This window comes from Rhinatrema bivittatum, chromosome 4, assembly GCF_901001135.1.
Source record: "Rhinatrema bivittatum chromosome 4, aRhiBiv1.1, whole genome shotgun sequence".
Taxonomy (NCBI): Eukaryota; Metazoa; Chordata; class Amphibia; order Gymnophiona; family Rhinatrematidae; genus Rhinatrema; species Rhinatrema bivittatum.
Genome location: NC_042618.1, coordinates 156,346,087 through 156,370,322, shown reverse-complemented (window position 1 = coordinate 156,370,322; position 24,236 = coordinate 156,346,087).

Genomic DNA, 24,236 nt, shown 5'->3' with positions numbered 1-24,236 from the left:
AAAACATATGCGCATGTTATAAAATGTGTTCTCTTGCACATGAAAAAGCCAACAAGTCTTTAAGGAAAATATGTGAATAACATTTTCGCATGTACCTGCTTAAAATTAGGAGCACACATACATACACCACATATATTTTATATAATGCACGCTTATATAATGCACGCTTATATAATGCACGCTTATACTTTTATATAATGCACACTTGCATGGATGATATAAACTTCTGCGCTTGAGTGTTTGCACTTATATACATATGTATATGGGTGAACACGCTCATTTTAAAGTTACCATCCCTGTGTCCCTTTTATCCAACAATCAGCTAACGGTCCAGCTGAATCCCTCGCAGGCTTTTTGCTTAGAATGTGCCTAAAAAGATTTTATTATGAGTTTTTGTTTCCATGGTAAGCTTTTTTTCAAATTCAGTCATTACCTTCCTTATCAATGCTTTGCATCTAACTTACAAGTACTTATGCTGTTTCATGGTTTCTTCCTTTGGATCCCTTTGCCATTTTTTGAAAGATGTTCTTTTGGCTAGAATAGCTTCTCTCACATCACTTTTTAACCATGTCAGCAGTCATTTGGCTTTCATTCCACTTTTTAAAGTAAATGGGATACATCTGCTCTGGGCTTCCAAAATGGAATTTTAAAGAACGTCCACTCCAAATGTAAACTTCTACAAGTGAATTTTAAAAGGAGTTACATATGTAAATGTAACATATTATCATAGCAATTTTCAAAAGCAATTTACAAGCGTAAATTGTACTTACACTTGCATATCCTATAAACAATTCAATGGCATATATTGTTGCAATTTTCAAAAGCTCACATTCGGGGCAAAGTACATTTCCATGTGTAAAACCCAATTTTAAGAGGGTAATTTTAAAAAGCATTTGCACACATTAAATTGGGTTTTACATGTGCAAATGCACTTTACCCATGCAAGTAGGCTTTTTAAAATTGCTGCAATATATGCCATTGAATTGTCCATAGAATATTTATTTGTAAGTGTATTTTATCCACATAAATGGCTTTTTACAATTGCTATGAAAGTATGTTGCATTTACATTTAACATTACTGCCTTTACCTTTGCAATTGTTCCTTTTAGTTTTTTCCTAACCATTTTCCTCATTTTAACATAGTCACCCTTTTGAAAGTTAAATGCTTTAACAGTAGATTTCTTTAGTCCTTCCTTCAGCTATCAAATCAAATTTGATAATGTCATCATTACAATTGTAAAGTGGCCCCAACACTGTTAGCTCTCACAATAAATCATGTATTCCTCTAAGGATTAGGTATAAAATAGCTCCCCCTCTTGTTGGTTCTTGTACCAAATGCTCCATGGAGCAGTCATTTATTTCATCTTGAAACTTTACCTCCTTAGCATGTCCTGATATAACATTTACCTAGTCAATAATGGGGTCATTGAAATTACCCATTATTACTGTATTGCTAATTTTGTTAGCTTCTCTAATTTCTGTTAGCATTTCATCATCTGTCCATTCATTCTGGCCAAGTGGATGGTAATACATTTTGACTGCTATTCAATTGTCCTTCTCATATGGAATTCTTATCCATAAAGATTCTACAGTACATTTTGATTATTGTAGAACTTTTATTTGACCATATGCTCTTTTTAACATATAGTGCCACCCCTCTACCAATGTGATCCATCCTATCATTGCGATATGATTTATACTAGGGATGTGAATCGTTTTTTAACGATTAAAATTATCGTCCGATAATTTTAATATCGTCTTAAATCGTTATAGAACACGATACAATAGAAATTCTAACGATTTATCGTTAAAAATCGTTAAATCGTTAAATGCGCACTAACTCCGAGTTAGTGCGCACTAACTGAAAATGATACAAATTGACACTTTCCAGGTCAGTAAAGGTCAGTTAGGAATGAATATGTGTTCCTATTGGCTGGCTGCCCTCTTATCTATTGATGTTAACCAGGTTCCCACTGAGGTGATGGTTGGGGGGATGGGAAATGGAAATGGAAACTCAGGAACACTAACAGAAAATGATACAAATTATTGACACTATCCAGGTCAGTAAAGGTCAGTAAGGAATGAATATGTATTCCTATTGGCTGGCTGCCCTCTTATCTATTGATGTTACCAAGGTTCCAACTGAGGTGATGGTTGGGGGGATGGGAAATGAAAACTGTTGGTAGTTGACAAAAAAAGTAATGTGATCAGTCAATATGACTAGAACCTGTGCCCTATTCCTGATACCAGGGGTGTTGTGATCTTCCTGCACTCAGTGCCCTATCCCTGATACCAGTCTGAGACAGCTCCCTCCCTGCATTACTAGTGAGAGGCTGGCTTCACAGACAGGGGGGAGCTGCCTGACCCTCACTCCTGACTTCCCCCATGTCCCAGCTAGTGAATGGTGTGTGGGTGAGGGGGGGGGGGAGGATGGTGAAGTCTGAGACAGCTCCCTCCCTGCATTACTAGTGAGAGGCTGGCTTCACAGACAGGGGGGAGCTGCCTGACCCTCACTCCTGACTTCCCCCATGTCCCAGCTAGTGAATGGTGTGTGGGTGAGGGGGGGGAGGATGGTGAAGTCTGAGACAGCTCCCTCCCTGCATTACTAGTGAGAGGCTGGCTTCACAGACAGGGGGGAGCTGCCTGACCCTCACTCCTGACTTCCCCCATGTCCCAGCTAGTGAATGGTGTGTGGGTGAGGGGGGGGAGGAAGGTGAAGTCTGAGACAGCTCCCTCCCTGCATTACTAGTGAGAGGCTGGCTTCACAGACAGGGGGGAGCTGCCTGACCCTCACTCCTGACTTCCCCCATGTCCCAGCTAGTGAATGGTGTGTGGGTGAGGGGGGGGGGTTGTTAAAGTCTGAGACAGCTCCCTCCCTGCATTACTAGTGAGAGGCTGGCTTCACAGACAGGGGGGAGCTGCCTGACCCTCACTCCTGACTTCCCCCATGTCCCAGCTAGTGAATGGTGTGTGGGTGAGGGGGGGGGGAGGATGGTGAAGTCTGAGACAGCTCCCTCCCTGCATTACTAGTGAGAGGCTGGCTTCACAGACAGGGGGGAGCTGCCTGACCCTCACTCCTGACTTCCCCCATGTCCCAGCTAGTGAATGGTGTGTGGGTGAGGGGGGGGGGGGGAGGATGGTGAAGTCTGAGACAGCTCCCTCCCTGCATTACTAGTGAGAGGCTGGCTTCACAGACAGGGGGGAGCTGCCTGACCCTCACTCCTGACTTCCCCCATGTCCCAGCTAGTGAATGGTGTGTGGGTGAGGGGGGGGGGAGAGGATGGTGAAGTCTGAGACAGCTCCCTCCCTGCATTACTAGTGAGAGGCTGGCTTCACAGACAGGGGGGAGCTGCCTGACCCTCACTCCTGACTTCCCCCATGTCCCAGCTAGTGAATGGTGTGTGGGTGAGGGGGGGGGGGGAGGATGGTGAAGTCTGAGACAGCTCCCTCCCTGCATTACTAGTGAGAGGCTGGCTTCACAGACAGGGGGGAGCTGCCTGACCCTCACTCCTGACTTCCCCCATGCCCCAGCTAGTGAATGGTGTGTGGGTGAGGGGGGGGGGGGGGAGGATGGTGAAGTCTGAGACAGCTCCCTCCCTGCATTACTAGTGAGAGGCTGGCTTCACAGACAGGGGGGAGCTGCCTGACCCTCACTCCTCCGGGGTATTGTGATCTTCCTGCACACAGTGCCCTATCCCTAATACCAGGGGTGTTGTGATCTTCCTGCACACAGTGCCCTATTCCTGATACCAGGAGTGTTGTGATCTTCCTGCATGCAGTGCCCTATCCCTGATACCGGGATGTGTGCAAGAAGATCCGAACACCCCTGGTATCAGGAATAGGGCACTGTGTGCAGGAAGATCACAACACTCCTGGTATTAATAGGGATAGGGCACTGTGTGCAGGAAGATCACAATACCCCTGGTATCAGGGTTAGGGCACAAGTTCTAGTCACATTGACTGATCACATTACTTGTTTTGTCAAGCTACCAACTGTTTCCATTTCCCATCCCCCATATACTGTCAGTGGGAAGCTTGGTAACATGAATAAATAAGAGGGCAGCCAATAGGAATACATATTCATTCCTAAACTGACCTTAACTGACCTGAAAAGTGTCAAATTGTATCATTTTCAGTTAGTGCGCACTAACTCGAGTTAGTGCGCACTAATAAAAAAAAACGATTTTTAATGATTTTTTAACTAAAGAATCGTGCCTAACACGATTTTCTTGCCCTGCCACACGATTTCTATCGTTAAGACGATATGGAAAACGATTCACATCTCTAATTTATACCCTGGTATCACAGTATCCCATTGGATATTCTCCTTCCACCAGGTCTCTGAAATGCTAATTATATCTACTTCTTAATTCAGTGCTATACATTCTAACTCTCCCATTTTATTTTTTAGACTTCTAGCATTTGTATTCAGACATTTCAAAATATGTTTTTGTTTGTACAAACAACCTGCTTTTCAGTTGACAGGGGTAATTTAGAATATTTCTGCTCTGTCTGTTCTTTGCTTAAAGTCTCCTGGTCTACCTTAGCATTTAGCAATTTCTTTATTGGGATACCCTAACTTATAATATACTTGTATGTGATGCCTTCTTTCCTATATTGCATTTGCTGATTTATGATTAGGTTTAGGTTGTGAGGTTTCCAGAGTAAATAGGCTTTTTAATTCTACCTTCTGGAGGACTAGGAGGCTTATGAGATCACTCTGTGTGAGTCCTTAGTAACTGTTTTCTCTGGTGTTCTGACCATACTATATTTTCAAGATATGTCAAGGGAGATATGTTGGATTCTTTTCGGATCAAAGCATATGTGTGGACTAAGGACATGTCACAGAAAATAGGCTCCTTATTTCTGAGTGGAAGTTCTTATTTTCTCAGTTTCACCCAGACATGCCCATTCTTTCTTCTAGAAGACACAGGAGGAGAAGATAGAGGCTTTCTGAAGGCAAAAGGAGATCCATCAAGAAGATCTGAACCTCATCCCCAGGAAGAGGAATACATTTAACTAGCTACCTGTCATTCACTGAAAATCCGCTTGCATCCGTCTCCTCAGCCCGGCCCCAGTAATTACTCCTTCCAATGCTCAGCATGACCTCATCTCTTTTCCACCACCACACCCCCCATGCAGTCTGATCCCAGCAGTTCTCCCATCTCCCCAGTCCAATGCCACATCTCTCTCCCCTATTTGCCTAGCCTAACCATAGCACTCTCTCCTACCCCCAACCACAGCACTTTTCCTCCCCCTTAGACTGATCCAGAATTTTTTCCTCCCCAGTCCAAATACAGCACTCTCTTCTTACCATGCAGCTTGACTGCAGCCCCTTCTCCTTCTCTTCCCCCTACCCTAGACCTCTCCTATCCCAACTCCAGTCCAGTATCAGCACTCTTTCCTACTCCCTTGCTAAATCCAAGTACTCTCTTCTCATGCCTGCACCACAATCAACACCAAAAATCTCTTCCTACCCTCCAGCAAAACCCCAGCAAGCTTTCATCCTCCCTTCCTCACCCAACCCCAGCCTTCTCTGGTTGTCCAATCCCAGTCCTCACTGATTCTCCTTCCCCAGCCCAATGTCAGTACCCTCTTACTTTCCCCAGCCTGACCTCCCCACTCTGACTGCTGTATCTGTCCTCCTGCCCACATGGGCGAATGCATTCATCCCAATAATTTGGTTCATTTGCTAGCCTGTACAGGCCACTGTCTTCTGGGTGCACCAACATGTGCCACCAAGTTCTCCAGCATGGTCTTCTGGCCACAGAGTTGGGAGCCCAATGCCTGGTCCTTCTTCCAGCCTGCAAGGCTGCTGACCTGTATTGTTGACTTCTGGCCACATAGGTAGGAAAACCAATGTTTGGGCCTCTTTCCAGCCAGTACCACTGCTTACCTGAAATGCTGACTCTCCCTCCATTGAATTCTGGCCTATTGCATGCACGAGCATGTCACCTGAAACATGCATGCACAGTACTGTTGGCCCCTGACAGAGAATTGCATTTTAGGATTATATAGTTATATTTATATCTATCTATCTATAACATTTTAAATATATTTTTCTTTTAGCTGACATTTAATGTCATTGTGGCTTTTCCTAGGCTTAGTGGCGTGTGCATGATGGATGAGTATAAGTGCATGTGTAGAAAATTGATCCCAATATTGTATACTTGTGAGAGAGATTGTGAGAAAGAGGTGTGAACAGAGGGAGACAGGAGGGATGTGTGTGGATAGCTGTTGAAATACTTGTACAGTAGCAAGGGACAGTCAGTGTTGCTTTCCAACTGAGAAGTAATATAATGTGCTGTGGCCATACTGGTACTGTCTTTTTAAATGTGGTGTAAAATGTCTGAAAAATGGGAACTCTTTTTCATTTTCAGTGGAATTGGTTAGAGTAGAAAGAAATAATGTGGCTTTGAATATTGATCCCTTAATGTATAAACCCAAACTCTAGATGACCTACTGTTACTACCTATCACTACTATTTATTTATTTGATTTATATTCCACCTTTCTGACACTTCAAAGTGGATTAAATTCAGGTACTGTAGCACTGCTCAATGTACAGAGAGGTATACAAAAACAGAACTGTGTACATCAAGTGCACAGTCCCTTCTCAATATAGATTACATCTAGTAAGACAGTCAGTAGGATGGAAAGACAAGGTTAGTGCACTACTTCGGTATTTTACATCTTTGCTGAAAATAGTATTTATTACCACTGACAGCATTATGGACATCATCTAACTGGCGACTGGCCTGAAATCAGAATGGCATTTGACACATGCTATCAAACAGCTACCTGAAGACCAAAACAGCTCCGTCACTTTTGCTCTGAGCTGGGTTTTGAACTTCTGTGTCAGTCCAGGGAGATAACTAGTCTGTTAAAACTCTCTGAATCTCTAAACTGCTGACATACAGAGAAAAATTGCTCAGCACTGATTTTCAAGGACTATCATATTTATAGATATTGATTAGGTATCATTCAAATAATTTACTTTATCATCCAAGTTTATTGTAACTTTAAAACAGTTCATTTTAAATATTAAAAGAGAAAAAAAATAATAAACGGTTTATTATGTCAGTGAAAGTATCTTATGACATGATACAAATTTCAACTACACAGAGTTTTCTAGTATATTTTTGGTTTTTGTACATACATAAGAGGGTTGCCTCCCCAAAGCTGTGTCTTTCTGGAAACCACACTGGAGACTGAAAAATGATTTTACCACCTGCAGAGGCAGGTACAGGCTGACTATCAAAAGGAACAGCAGATTGAACATTTTATTGTCTGTCATGATAATGCCCAGTTGACATATAAAATACATCTAGTTAAAAAAAATTCTAAAAAAAACTGAAGATCAAAATGGAGATCCTTTTGTGTAAAAGTTATTATTATTACTATTATTGTATAAAATTATTACATATGAACTCTTCTTGGCCTCCTTTCAAACTTACTTTCGAAATGGCCAGATTTTCTTGGGACTGAAATGCAAAACTGATAGTACTGTCTTATGGCCCTTTAAAAAAAATATATATAAAAAACCCCCAAATCACCATTTTGTGTTTGTATGCAAACATCTTTTAAAATGTTAATTTATTGACCAGCAAAGCAAGATTAAGGTAAAATAAAGCCCATATATTTAACTATTAATTATATTGTATATAATTAACCTCCTTTTTCTCTTTCTATTTTCCCCCTCCCAGTTATCAGCCCCTGTTAATTGTAACTGCATCTCTTCTTCACGTTTTTTATGTTCTTGGTTGTTTCTTCACACCCCTGTTTCATGTAAACCGGCATGATGTGAATGCTTTCATGAATGCCGGTATAGAAAAACCTTAAATAAATAAATAAATAAATAAATAAATAAATAAACTAAGTCCTCCATGAATTGAGGCACAGGGAGATAAAGTGACTTACCCAGAAAGCTGAAAGAGTTAATCCACCAAAATACACCTTAGTAGTTTAAAAAGTGGGCATAATGAACTACTGAGAGCCAGCTGCAGGGGAGAATCTTGAACTGATGTCCCAGGACTTCTCCTGACTTATTGTTTAATGATCTAATCACCAGACCACTCCTCCACCCAATTATGCCTGCAGCATTTCCATTGGTGTATTTTTTCCTTCTGTGTTGTGATTGCACAAGTCAGCTTCAACTTGGCTTTACTGAACTTGTTGTCATTAAAATGAACACAGTACTGTGAAATATTATGAAATGGGCTCAAGATTATACATTTTTTTAAAGATAGAAACAATAGCTTTAAAAATATAAAAGACAGTTTTTTCTTGAGTGTAAATGATTTTTTTTTTTAGGAACTACAGGATAAAACTCCTCAGCAAATGCAGCTTTTGATGCTCCCCGATAATGATGGATAATAATCTAACTCATTGATGTTATTTTAATGTGCATCAGCGGGCAAGAACGCAGTAATTAAGCACTGGGGGATTTTTTTTTTTTACATTGTGAGTGCGATGTGGTCAATTACCTAGACGATGTGTCAGCCAGCAATACAACTGGTTTTTACTTAATCAGTGTGTTACCCAAAGAGGTCAATCCATGGCACAAGAATCCAAGTCAAAAATTGTTTCTTTGCCATTGGAAAACCTTAATGATACCAAAAGATCTAAATTTTGTTACAAGCTCTTATATTTCATTAGTAAAGCTGATGCTTTCAGTAAATGTGCATAATAGTATTATTAACATTACTTACAATAGAAATAATTTATAGATAGTACCTTTACATCATACTAACAGTGTACTTAGGACTTAACTCAAAAAAGTAAACAATCTCCAAAACAATAAAGGATGCAATGGCTAGCTCAAACAAGGCAGACCGACACACAAAGCAGAAAAAAGCTCCATCCCCAAAGAGTATTTGTGTGTATGGGGTGCAAAACAGGAGTTACTTGGCAGAATACATGCTGCACTTCCTTGTGCTAAAATTGATATTTTGTTACATAGGAGCTTAAATATGACTAAGAGGTGTTGAACCAACTCCAAAAAGGTAACAGTACAACTTCAATTTGCCTTTAACGGAACCTTTTAAACTAAGATTGATAGAAAACAGTATTCAAAGTAAAATAATGCATTGCATACTGATTTATAAAGAAGAGATGTGCACCTTCCTTTTTTCTTTGCCATATTAGATTTAATGAATAGATATGCCTTTTTTATTTTGTGGTACCCTACCATTACATGATAGCATCATATTTTTTCTGCCTAAATAAATTCACATTCTTGTCACCTACTATCTGCACAGAAAGATTTGAGGCATTTATTTCTAATTGAGGTTTATATGGAATATCTTTTAGAGGTAAATTTGTTTTATTCTTCCACGCACTGTTTAAAAGGATTTTCACAGTTTTATCTTCTAAAGGAATTGTCAGCGAGAAGTAAAACTGCAAGGACTATACATTAAAATCACTTTAGTTTTTAAGCTGTCATGCACGGCTTCAGAAGCTGCTAAGTTGCTATTGTTTAATGTCTGTCATTTTATAATGCCTTCGAAGTTATCTATCCTGTAAAATTATTAACTGATGCTAAAATTGCCTTGTAAGTATTAGGACAATAGCAATTTTGTAACAGCTGGGACACTGCCAGTGTAAGATAAGTACATTTTGCTCTGTAGATTCATAAAGTGCTTTGAAATGGTTTGTAACTGATGGATGGATGCATTTTCTAAGTGCAGAAAGCAATATTTTGTAGAAGGAAATGGCTTGAAAGCTGACACACATGCATGCAAATGCCATTCTCTTCACTGAGTAATTTGCTTTTTCTTTCAAAAGCATAAATGGCATAGTTAGACACATTATTTTGTATATCACACATAACAATACGAGATGCACAAAAACAGCGAGTACAAAACATTTCATATTGATAGAAGAACCCGTGGCTGCAGTATATGATTAGCATAAATGTATGCACACTGAAGTAATGCCTTCAGCATTAAAAAGTGAAATAGGAAAGTGAAAACTTCTGCCAACTTTGCGAAATGTGCTACGGCTTCTAGCTGGGGTCTCATTCATGCCTGCCTTGCTATAACACTGCCACTTCTTAAAGGGCCCCTTCAGTTATAAAAGTTGCCCTTAAGGACTAGAGTTTTTGAGCAGATACATAGCTACTCAGCATCTTCAAGATTATATTGTATACTGACAGAACTGGATTTATACCCCCCTCCCCCAGCGGTCTTTGGGAGCGTGGCTGCCTCCCACCCCTCTCACCTCTGCAGGATGGCACAGTACCACAGCTGATGATGTAAAGCAAGTGATTCCCACAGTGGGGTGGCTGCCCCTAGGCACTTGCCTACCGTGCCTTTTGATGAATCCATCTCTGCTTATGGATAAGGTGCAATTGCTGATCCAAACTTTGATACTAGTGATAAGAGTTCCTTCATGTACTGCATCACATAGTGCTATATCTACATGCCAATGTACAAACATATAGGGGTGAATTTCAAAATGTCCCAGCTGTAAAAGTTAGTATCTATGCGCCTATGCAGCCTTTACTAGCATTTTCCATATTTCTTAAAAGTAAAAAGTACCTGCATGTTTTAACTTTCACGCCCACATTTAACTTTACACATACCAATATGTAAAAAGGGGTGATCTGGGCATTCCGGAGTGGAGCCAACATTTATACATGGAAGTTGCTTTTAAAAACTCTTCTGCATGTAGCTTTGCCAACTTGCATAATTTTACACTTGCTAATTATCTGGCATAATTTATAATCGGACTTGTTCATTGTATATTACTGACTGAGTGGGAGGTCTGGGTGAACTGGGCGGAGTACAAAGTAGAGAATCAAGAGGGATCCAATGACCAATGACCTGCTGGACTAATTGATAAAACCTGTAATTTCCTTGATGCTTGCATGTTTTTAAAATTTACTGACTTAGGCACATAGGTCCCAATTTATGCAAGTCCCATGTAAAATATATGCACACATATTTTTCAAATAGAAAAAGAACACGCTCTTTCAATTCATTGCCTGTATTTGTGCATAAATCTACATACTTGCATATGTTGTGGGGTAGCAATATGCATATTTTATAAAAGGAGTGTATATCATACACATGGGTTATAAAATATTAGAATAGATCTGTTCAAAGCCATATATGTACATATATGCCGCCACGTGCATTTGATCGAACGTTATCCTCACAATATTTCCTTAAATCATTCCTAATGAGGTTCTCTGCTGCGATGTCCATCAGCCATCAGCTGTATAAGAAACCCTCCATTTTCATGTATAATGGAGTGCTAATGGATCTGACCTTGTTGCCCTTGAGTTAGGAAAATGTGATAGCTTTTGGAAGGAATAAATAATTTTCAGGTCATTTATTTTAATTTATTAGTGATAATGTTTTTCACTTAACAAGTTACTGCTAAAGGAACATGGATTACCAAGCATGGTGTATAGTAATAATGTAGGTTTATATAGCATCTTTCATTAAAAAAAGACCCTGTAACTTTTTCTGGTCGCAGGGTCATCCCGTGACCGGCAGCACTCACCATCAGCAACTCCGGTGGCCTCCTGGCATAGCAGGAATGCTGCCGCATGCAGACAGGCTCTTTGTGGCAGACACCGCCATTGCGTCAGCACCGCAGTCATCCCCCTTAGGGGCGCATGCGCATACCTGCCCTTTGTAGGCCCCCACAGTGGGAACTCTCTTGAGGTACCCTCCAATGATGCCAGCACTTTTTAAGCAAGGGCCCTGCAACGTCTCTTTGTCTCAGCAACAGGTCTTCTGCCTTGCGTACAGTATGTGTTGCCTCAGCATTTCCTGCTTCAGTGCCTCATCTCATTCAGCCTGTCTTGTCCTGCCTCTCAAACCTGCCTTGCCTCATCTCATCCAGCCTGCCTTGTCCTGTCTCTCTAGCCTGCTTTGCCTTGTCTTCTATGCCTGCCCTGCTTTGTTCAGTCCATCCTGCCTTGTTCCTGCCCTTGCCTCGGACTGACTTCCTGCATCTGAATAGTGCCTGGACTTTGACTAATCATCTGCTGCCCGCATCTGACCACCATCTGGACTTTGACTACTCTACATCTGCCACCTGTCTCTGACTACTGCTTGGAGCCAGACTATATTACTCGCTGCCTGCCCTGACCATGATCTTCCTCAGGTGTATCTCTCTGACCGCTGCCTGCCCAGACCTAACTTGGCCCCGGACTCTCTCTCTCCCTTTGCCCTGTGGGACTACCGCCTAAGTCCTGCTGGCCCCTGGAATCCAAGGGCTCAACTTTCGGGCTACAGGGTTGGTAAAGGTGAAGCTCCTGACCAGTCCCATTTCAAGTTACATTCACCAGCTGTTTATGTGGGACTAGGGATTCCGCTCCCTAAGCTACATCAACTACACCACAGCACAAGGGTCCACCTTCCTTATAGATCCCAATGCTCATTATACCATAGAACATCAGAAAAGAGCTAGCAGCAACCTTTTGGTGCCGAGTCCATCTAAAAGATTCCAAAAGGATGTGATAGAGAAAGAGGAATGTTGCTATTATTATCTTATCTTTCTTATAATTATGGACTTTTTTCTTGTGATCAGAAAACAGAGTACTAAAGGCCAAATTTTAAAAGGTCTATGCACACCTATGCTGGGAGATATGCTTGTGGCCAGGACACGCACACGCTGCGAGGATTTTCAAATGCCCACATCCTTGGGCGTATCTCCCAGTATGCACAGAAGAAAGGGTTTATCAAAAAGGGGCAGGTTGAAGGAGGGGTCTGGGCGGTGTCTGGGCAGAGTGTGGGTAGGGCATGGGTGGGCCAGCACAGTGCCATTCGGAACTGTCCCGCTGAATTGCGCGCCAGGAGCCAACTGGACCGTGCAAGTTGCTGCTGCTCCGGACTGCGAGTAAGTACAAAAACCAAAAAATCTAGGATAGTTAGCGGGGTTTTAGGATTCGGGGTTGGTAAGGGTAAAGGGAGACAGGTTAGGTAGGGGGTTTAGGAAGTTCCCTCCCAGTCTGTTTCTTTATTGGAGCAGACTGAGAGGGAACGTGGGAATAGGCCTATTCTGTCGCCACATGCATCCACTAAATTCCCCCCCCCCCCCACTTACATGTGCGAAATGCACGTACATGCGTTTGCTGATATAAAATTGTGCGCGCATGTGTGCGCAGGTTGCCGATTTTATAACATGCGTGCTTCAACGCATGCATGTTATAAAATCGGCGTATCCATGTGCACGCGTCAGCTACTGCACGCACATGGACACCCACATGAAGGTTTGAAAACCTACTTTCAATTGTAAACTAATGTCTGACCTCAGCTAAGAGAAGAACACCATCCAAATATCAGGGTTATTTCACTGTTAACTCCACAGAACCCTTTTAACAGATAAGATGTCTCCTGTTTCTTACTCCCCTCATTCCCTTTACTCATTGGCTCTATTCACCTACCTTAACTAATTAGAACCATGTGGAGAGTTTCATCTTCCTAGTGCAGCAGCACTGATAATGCGGCTGTGGCCTTGCGACTATCAAACGGTATATAAGAAACCTTAAATAAAAAAATCGTGGATATACTCTATGGACTTCAGTCATCCAAATTCATTTTGGACTCCAGAGTCAAATAATGGAAAACCCCAAATATCAACTTTCATAAAAGTAAACATTTGGGAAATAGTAGACAACAAAAAAGAAACTAGTCATCAAAGTCTGTCAAAAGATATTCAGACTGTGCAAGAGAAAAGGAGGCACCACCACAGATACTTCATTAACACTCACAGACTTTTATTCACAGGGAGAATATTTTTTTTTTTTTTTTTGTAATTATATGTTTATTGGTGAATAAAATAACAACTCAAAGTCAACAAACTGCGAACAATACATCACCATGTTTCATTATTGACCCAAGTTTAAACCCCTCCCCTCTTCCCCCCCCCCCTCTGATCAACCAACTAGTTTTATCGATTATAAGTCCGTGGGTATAATAGTCTGATGCTATCGCATTTGATCGTCAGGTAATCTTCAGCCAGAGCCAGATGTGCGCCATTGGAGATAGGCATCCCATGTGAGACATTGTCCAACCTGCGCAAGAAGGCCGTGAATTGAGGCCCTCGTGACGACCTCCAGGAACTGGCAATCTCCATGCGCATGGCGATACAGGCCTACATGCCAAACAGCTGAGTCACCCGCAGGTCTTTACTATCTGTATAATGAAGTAATGCAAAGTCCATGGAAAGTTCAAAGCGTTCCTCTAGAATGGTTGAAATACATGTCTACAAGCATACCCACAGTGGAGAAATACAAACCCCAGACCACCACATATGTATAAAGGTTCCAACCTCCTTACAGCCCCTCCAGCATTTATCAGATTTAAGGATTAACATCTTACATTGTCTTTCTGGTGTATAATACCACCGATAAAGCATCTTATAACCATTCTCAACAATATATAAGAATATATAAGAATATATATATATATAAGAATATATATATAGTTGAGGAGACTGAAGCCTTGCTAATCTGTAGATAAATCGTTGACCAAGCTTCAGCCTCGAATACATAAGGTAAATCAGTCTCCCATTGTTTAAGAAAGGAGGTCTGGGTAGTGAGCGGCACGTTGAGCAACTGATAAATCTTGGATATTAGTTTTTGTGTATCATTAGGTGAGGAGCAAAGCCCCTCGAACTGTGTTTTCCCAGATGGCAACACATTGACCACATTCAGGCTTTTGTAAAAGTGGATCACTTGTTGGTAAGACAACATAGCTAGATACAAGAGGCCATTATCACTACATAGATTTGGAAAGGGAGTCAGTGTATCCACACTCCAAATGTGCTCTAAGCGAGTCAACCCGCTAGCTTTCCATGCAGAAAAAGAATGGTTAGGGATCCCTGATAAGAATGTCTTATTGTGGAAGAGATTAGTAAGGTGAAAATAGTTTCGTTTACCCACAATTCGCTCCTTCCATCTTTCCCAAATCCGCATGGTACTTCTAGAGGTTTGCAGCATATTGGGTCAATCTCTCCACATTTTCAGAGGCTGCTAAGGTATTGCAGCCAATGGCATTTCCGCCATGTAGTATTGTTCCATTAGGGCCCAGTGTTTAGGTTCTTGTGAATTGTGCCATACTACAAGGGGTCTCAATTGAGAAGCTACATAGTACCAAGTAAGCTTTGGTACTTCTAGGCCTCCCGCTAGCTTAGGAAGACCCAGGGCGGTCTGCGCTTCCAGATGAAGCTAAATATTTTTCATTGCCATCGCTGGAGAATGTTGGAAGGGAGAATAATTTTATAGCTGTGCGCATAGGGCTAAAGTAATTGAGTAAAAAGTATTTGCTTGCTTTAACCCACATTTTCAAAGCAGACTTGCATGCGTTAATCTGCTTTGACAATTTAGTAGGGGTGTGCATTCATTTTCGACGTATTGGCAATCTGCAACGTATATGTCCCTATTTGTTATATTCATGGGGAAGCGAAACATATTGCGAATATAACATATCATCCATTTCATCTGTTGCATGGCATACGGCACGTGTGCGTGATTTTCTTTGCCGCCATTTGCAATCGGAGGATGCCATTTGGGTGTATCCAGAGCCAAAAACTAGCCCTTTCCTGTGAATCATCAGTGACCTCACAGCCCTGTCAGAGTGGGTCGGACAGGTTGGCACGGATACCGGAATGCAGCATATCAGCAATAACATTTTGTGAAATGCACTGAATGCAGCCAATCGTGCTGTCATTCAGTGCTCGGTGACGATTTTCCTGATGACCCAGCACTATATGTACTTAAGCATGCGTCGTGCCATGCACTTTATTTGCAGGGGTCGTGTGGGGAGATGGTCTCTGTGGAAGGAAGCTGCACTCAGAGCTAGCTAGGCTAGTTAGTAAAGAGAAAAAAAGATATTTATTATTTATTTGGCTGCAGTGCTTGTGCCAAGTAGCCCTGCTTGTTTTTTAAGCAGTTTATTTAGGTGATCTGAGATGGTCTCTCTGTGCCAGGGAGAGAAGCTGCTAGCAGTGCCATTTTGTTTAATTCACCCTCTGGGCTAGGCTGCAAGCAAGCCCCATTTGGGTGTTGTGGCTGGGAGAGATATATTCCATTTTAGCTAGTTTGCTAGATTTCCATTGGAAAATATATTTTCATCGATTTTCCTGCTGTGCCAACAATTCCAGCTTTTTTAAACTGAGTTTGTATAATTCAACTCAGTCTCTCTGTGCACTGGGCTTCAGTGGGCTGGCAGTTTCGCAGACTGAACTTTATTATTGGGATGGTCTGTACAGTGAAATCCCCAGTCTGCCTCTTTTGTGCTTACAAGCAGGCTGTATGGGTGTGCACACCACACACAGTACATTAGTGCATAGCAAGGCACGGTGACAGTGGGCAGTGGGAAGTTTAACAGACTGAACTTTATTATTGGGACAGTCTGTGCCTGTTCGTCCAGGCCTTATGTCCATACATGGGCTTGACCTCTGTCCTCGACTGCTTTGCCTGTCCATCCAGGCCTTATGTCCCTACAAGGGTTTGACCTCATCTGCTGTGCCTGTTCATCCAGGCCTTATGTCCATACGTGGGCTTGACCTCTGTCCTCGACTGCTGTGCCTGTTCATCCAGGCCTTATGTTCCTACAAGGGTTTGACCTCTGTCCTCGATTGCTGTGCCTGTTTATCCATGCATTATGTCCTTACAAGGGTTTGACCTCGATTGCTGTGCCTGTTCATCCAGGCCTTATGTCCCTAGGTGGGATTGACTCTGTCCTCTATTGCTGTGCCTGTTCGTCCAGGCTTTATGTCTCTACGTGGGCTTGACTTCTGTCCTCGATTGCTGTGCCTGTTCGTCAAGGCCTTATGTCCCTAGGTGGGATTGACTCTGTCCTGTATTGCTGTGCCTGTTTGTCCAGGCCTTATGTCCCTACAAGGGTTTGACCTCTGTCCTCGATTGCTGTGCCTGTTCGTCCAGGCCTTATGTCCAGCCTAATGGCTGAACCCTCGTTGCATAGGGAAACCTCAGTCTGGCAATTCAAATAAGTAATCCTTCACAGCATGGATCCTTAAATAAAACAAACAGTTTTCTTTAGTTTCAGGGCAGAGAAGAGAACTTCCTCCATCTTGCTTATGAAGTCATGGTCTGTTTTCAAATGCTTAAATCCTAGCAATTTGTACCATTATACACTCTAGGGGCCAATCCATTCCAGGGAGCCCTTTCCTGCTCAAAGGAAAGGGAACTCTCCCCGGTGTTGCAACCTATCTCTTAGCACCTGTTGACCCATGTTCAAAACGAGAAAAGATCTACAAGGTACTTAGACTGTGGCAAACACAGTGAGACCATGCTCACAGTGAGACCTCCTCCACGTCGCCACGCTTTGAAGGCTCGTGCTCCACTCTAGGGGCCAACCCATTTCGCGGAGCCCTTTCCTGCTCAAAGAAAGGGAACTCTCCCCGGTGTTGCAGCCTAGCTCTTAGTACCTGTTAACCCATGTTGAACTGCTGTTCACATGGCACCCTGCTCCAGGTCGCCATGATTTGAAAGCTTGTGCTCCACTCTAGGGGCCAACCCATTCCAAGGAAGCCCTTTCCTGCTCAAAGAAAGGGAACTCTCCCCGGTGTTGCAGCCTATCTCTTAGCACCGGTTGACCCATGTTGAACCCAGTTCACATGGCACCCTGCTCCAGTTGCCATGCTTTGAAGGCTTGTGCTCCACTCTAGATGCCAACCCATTTCAAGGAAGCCCTTTTCTGCTCAAAGAAAGGGAACTCTCCCTGGTGTTACAGCCTATCTCTTAGCACCGGTTGACCCATGTTGAACTGCTGTTCACATGGCACCCCACTCCACGTCGCCACGCTTTGAAGGCTCGTGTTCCACTCTAGGGGCCAATCCATTCTGGGGAGCCCTTCCCAACTCAAAGGAAAGGGAACTCTCCCCAGGTGTAGCCAGCCTGTATCTACCCTCTGACCCATGTTGAACCGCTGTTCACATGCACCCTCCTCTGTCTCGGACCTTGAAACCTCTCGTTTGTATATCAGCTACGTCCACAAGATTTTAAAAGACCAGCGAGAGCTCACTAGATGCCAATGGAAACACTCCACTCTAGGGGTGAACCCATTCTAGGGAGCCCTTTCCTGTGCAAAGGAAAGGGAACTCTCCCCGGGTGTAGCCAGCCTGTATCTACCTCTGACCCATGTTGATCCGCTGTTTACATGGAAACCTACTCCGCCTCGGTCTTGGCAAATTCTCATTTGTATATCTGCTAACTCCACAGATTTTAAAAGACCAGCAAGAGCTCATTAGACACCAACAGAAACACCCCACTCTAGGGGCGAACAAATTCTAGGGAGCCCTTCCTGTAGAAAGGAAAGGGAACTCTCCCCGGGTGTAGCCAGCTTGTATCTACCCTCTGCCTCTGTGCCTTGCTGCCATACACCAGATGACTCACTCAACTCCTTGCGGTGTTCTGGCCACTATCATAGTTGCTCAGTGTGTTGGTGCTAGTCTTTCTGCTTGCTATGTTCCCCTTCATTGTGCTGTAGGATGTTGATGCCACTTGTCTTGCTGCTTTGCCTGTTGTGCTGCCTTCGAGGGTTCATGCATCTGTTATCAGTGCTCTCTTTTGAAGCTGTGGTGTGTTTTTGACACTCTCGCTACTGTGCTTTGTGCCTCTGTTAAAGCACTCTTGCCACTTCTGGTACCCCTTTCCCCCTTTACAGTACCTTAGGCTATTCATGCCACTTTGGTGCCACTTTGCCACAGTCTAAGTACCTTGGAGCTGTTTTGTTGTTCTGATGATTGCTCCCCAGAAGTTTCATCAAAATTGATAAGAAAACCCTAATTCTGCAGCCAAAATAGGCTGCAAATACTTCCCCCATTGACTTTAATGGGAACCAGAAAACGAATGCATGTATCAACGTATCGGGGGCGCCATTGGATGAATGCAACGAATTTGCCCACCAACAAATATGAATGCCGAATCGGATGAATCTGTGCCCTCTGCACATCCCTACAATTTAGGGTTCTGAAAATTAGGGCAGACATACTCATGTAATGTTCATTTTTAGAAGCATGTGTGTATATTTTGCATACACATTTACCCCTGCTATAGAGCAGGTGTAAATTTACACACGTAATATTGATTTTTAGAAACACATGTGTAAATGATTTCCCTGCCCAAATCCACCCCTCAGAACGCCTTTTTGTGCTTGTAAAAATATGCATTGCAATTAAGTTATGTACGTACTTTTATTCGCACAAACCTTCCTGGGCAAGTTCAAAAGCCTACTTACGCACATAAAACTCAGCTGTACATGCTAAATCCTTCTGATACTTCAGCCCACTATAAGATAGTAACATAGTAGATGACAGATGAAAAAGATCAATTGGCTTAGCCACTCTGTCCATTTATTCCTATTCACTCTATAAGACTATATCCCAGCTGCCAGTCATAGAGTATTTATTATTTATTATTTATTTATTTATTAGGGTTTTTAATATACCGACATTCTCGATATACATATCAAATCAAGTCGGTTTCCATAGAACAAAACTGTCACCGGTAAGGTGTTACAATTAAACAATAAACAGAGTATTGAACAAAAGAGCGTACAGCGTTACATTAAACAATAACCGAGTATTGAACAAAAGAAGGTAAATCAATAAATATTAAAAATTAAATATAAAAATATAAAATAGACGACATAAAACAAGGATAAACAAGGAAGATGACAAGTATGTCATCTTCCTTGTTATCCTCCACTTGTTTTTACTCCCTTGGGTAGATAGGCATACAAGATCTTCTGTTTAGTTCACATAGCACCGCACCCTTCTGATGTTCAGCACAAGGCTTTTGCAATAATCTAAATAGCTCCTAATACTAGGATGCTGTTGCCCAAGCATCTAGCCTCCTAGATCCTCTGTGTATCCTGTCAGAGAGATCCTGTTCCATGAGCACTTCAGCAGCCCACACACTCGGATATTTTACTTCTGCTCAAAGCTGACATAACTGACAGAAATGTGCCTGCACCTTTGAGCTCCAATTATATGCCATAGAATTTTTCCACACTTGTGAGATCTCCATTGCTATCATTCACAAAAGCTATGTTCCATTTTACTATTTTCTTATGCTATGCAACCAGAAGTCTCTTGAATTTTTTATATGTCCTACATCCTTTTGTATGTCTTAATTGCTCTGTTTGATCACTTCATCCTGTTAGATAGAATCAAATGATCAATTCTCCTCCATCTCTGGTCAAAGCAGTGCATTATACAGCTGTAGAAACTTAACCATTCTGCTCATTGCATGGAACATAAACCTTGGGAAAGAAACAGAACCCTTACATTCATATCCAGAAACTCCCACACAGGGTTTTAAATGTGACAAATCTACTAGCCTTGCTTTCAAGTCTGAACTACAAATACCATACCATACCTATCATCCACATTTGAAGAAAGGTCTCAAGACACCATGTACCATGCAAGACATCATAAATTTCAGAAAAAGGTATACAAACAAAGTTAGACTCCCCCTGGCTTGATACAACAATAAAAGCACTTAAGCACCAAAATCTGTACAGATCTTTACAATACTCTGGGCTCAAATACTTGCAAAGATACTCAATGAAATAGTTTCAAGAGAGCACACAGTAATAAACGATGAGAGCCTTCAATGAAAAAGTTAAAAAGGGAGAAAGAAGACTGGAGATCCAAGATGTGAGGTGAGAAAGCAGGTTTGCAAAGAAAGTGACTGGCCTATGGCTAAAGAGAAGTCATTGCTCTGTGGATGAGAGAACCTGGTCACCTAACCAGTCACACTTCCTGAAACTCTGTTGGAACCCCTAGCTTTTGGAATTGGTTGGGCAGAATCATGTGACCTCAGCAGACGAGAACCTAGAACAAGGAAGGAGGCAGAGGAAGAGCTCTGACCACTGCCTAAATTACCTCTTACCAGGGGCTTGAAAAAGCAGATTCATCATCTGCTATAAACCTTTATGTTATTTTTAAGTAAACTTCTTTATGATTTATGAAAGGCAGTCTAATAAGTAAATAACTAAACAAAAACTTTCTTCCTGACCTTGAGGCAATCCTCTCCTAGGATATTGGATTTGGTGGTTAGTAAAATAGGATATTAATGGAGGGAGTGTTGCATAGCAGTTGCTGGCAGGGGGTGGAAGTAGCCTAGGAGGTTAAGAGGATCCTTGGCCTACAAAGGGGTTGGATGAAGAAGGGAATGCAAGGGAGGGGAAGAACAACAATGGATTAGTGTTATTCTTATAGATGTCTGGGCTAATATTTGCTGTTTGTCAAATTTTAGCTTTTATGTGTAATAAGTTTCCTGAAATTGGCAAGGGATTGACAGACACATGCAGCTCATTAGAAGGCCTCCAGAAGGCTTTCCTTGCATATTCCTAAAACTTGAGATAATTTTGGTATTCTATGCATGTGTGAGTAGCGTTTTTAGCAGCAGCAAAGCTTCTTTGGTATGTCCTGATTGCAGCAGACACACAAAACACTGTAGCCACTCATTAGACATTCTTAAATCTCATCTCTGATCAGCTTTTCATATATTAACTCAACCCTAGATTAGTAGTCCCATCTTTAAAACACAGTGTAGGTGTTCCCTCATTAAAAGGGTAATCTTGTAATAGCCCGCATAAGTTTGCAAGCTGTTAAACTTACAAATTACACTAATTTTCAAAGTGAAGTTACATATGTAAAGTCTTTTTTTTTCGTTCCACTTTTTCATAGTGTACATCAAAGTGGATTACATTCAGATACTATAGGTATTTCCCTAGCCCCACAGGGCTAAGTTCGCTTTGAAAACTATCTCAGCAAAACCTCCCACACAAGTTATGCCTGCTAATTTGTGAGGAGTCTTTCAGAGAACATTTCTGCACCTATTTTTCAAAATTGAAAAGTTTGCATACAAAGCCAAACTCTGCCTAGACTCTAGCCCCAGAACACGTCTCCGCTATGCACATAAAATGACACATGTACAGTATTTATGCGCATAAGTTTGCATGCATATTGGGCAAGAAATTTTCAAAAGGGCCATACCTGCAGGTAAAGCACTAGTTTACCCATAGAAATCCCTTTGAAAAGTATCCACCCTATCCCACACTAGATCAGCTAACCACTAATAAAGACTATTCTGAAGCATCAGAGGGCATTCAACCAGTCAGATTTCTGCACTGGCCTGCACACCTTTCTGTCCTAGTGCTAAAATGACCATGCAGTAATATTCCTGCACAGTAAAGGATACCAAGCACAGAGCAAATGAATGTATACTTGGAATCATTTATCCACACATGAAATGTTTCTTAGCTCTGTACAGATTAAATCTTCCCAATCATCAACTTCTTAATCAGATATCGACTTAACTTTCTATGGATTAGTTGTTCAGTCACTGAAATTCTGACTAAATCAGTCAGTCATTCATGAAATATCCATGTATCACTTTTTATTGCCAAGAGAATGGAATAGAACAGTGCACAAGTTTTAAAGGTGTCACATATAATACATGCATTAATTACTTAGAGGAATCCACCACAAACTGTGCCCTACTGGATTTCTGATTGTGATTGATCTTTGCAAATTTTGCATCTGGAAATCCAGGTGCAGGAACATTAGAAGAGGCATTATAGGACACTTTAAACTGTTTGGAGTATGATCAAACAGTATTTTCATGCAGTTATAATTCCAGATATCTTGGGTATTAAATGTTCATTAACATACATCATCATTATTGAAATTATGTGTATTTAACGACCAAATGTCCAAAGCTAATCAAAGACTGCTTGATATATTGCTATTTCTTGCATTAAGGACTATGCTCAGTAATTGGAAGGAAGGCAGTTCTGTAGGTGATCATTATTGGTAGAACACAGCATGTGAGATCTTTAAATATTAAATGTCTAATAGAGCTAGCAGGTGATTTATGATATGGAAACTAGTGGAGATATTCGGAACTTTAGTGATCAATCGTACTGTTCCATGTGTTTGCTTTTTTTATCCCTTGTGTTTACAAAAAGATTTTACTTTTCTTCCTGTCTTTGTATAATTTGTTACTTTTGTTATTCAGCTTTTTTTTTTAACTATAAAATAGACCAGTACTATTGGATGCTGATTTAAAAACTATTGGTTGTGTCCAATTTGAGGGTAATTTAATAACTGTGTGGGTAGAAGTAAATTCTGTGTTTATCTTTAACATCCATTCTTTACCCTGAATTTTCAAAGCAAACTTATGTACATGATTTTTCTATAAAATTTCCCACCTAAGTTGACTGGGACAAACATATAAAATCACCTGCATGAAGTTACACCTACACTATTGAGGACATACTTGTGTGGATGAACTTACGAACACACTTTTTTAAAATACAAAAGTATGAGCATGAATCCCAACTCTGCCACAAGTCTACCCCTTTCAAAATGCCTCTCCCTAGTGCACACAAAAGTACCTGTGAAATAGAGTTCCGTGGATACTGGCAGATTTTAAAAGCCCTTATCACAATATAGGCACATGATAATGGTGTGCCAAAGCCGGGAGATACGTGTGTGTCTCAGGCTGGCGCATGCTGCGCGGATTTTAAGAAGGGCCCATGTACGCGCATATCTCCCGGTACATGCACAAATAAAAAAGTTCAAAATAGGGGTGGAGTGTGGGTGGGATCTGAGTGGGGCCTGTGCGTGTCAGGGAAGACCAAGAGATGTGCATGTAAATACGCGCACAAGGGCGCGCCGGGGTGTCCCCACCATGTAACTTTACTTCTGCTATTGCTGGCATGTTTTTCAAAAAATAGAAAATCAGGGCTAGTCAGCAGGATTTTAAGTGTATGGTCAAACAGGGGAGAAGGGAGCCTTTAAAACTAGGGGGAGTTAGGAAGTCCTATCCCTACACTGGGCAAACTGGGAACGAACTGGGAAAAGGGTAAGTAGCCTTGGTGTGCACACCTTATAAAATTCTCCCCACTTACGCAGTAGACACGGCATTTGTGCTTATATGCACACATCTATATAAAATTGAGCACACGTGTATGTGCATAACAGCCAATTTTATAACATACACACATATGTGTGCGTATGTTATAAAATGGCTGCGTCCATTGGCGCAAACCGGCATATGTGAACACATATGTACATGCACTCGGATCTTTAAATTCATCTCTTACTGTTCACTTATTGAGCCTCAGGCACTTTTACACAGCCATTTACATACATAAAGATGTGATGTGAAAATTCAGCTCTTAATGCACAATATAGGCACATGATAATGTAAAGTATGATGCACCAATAATATGCGAT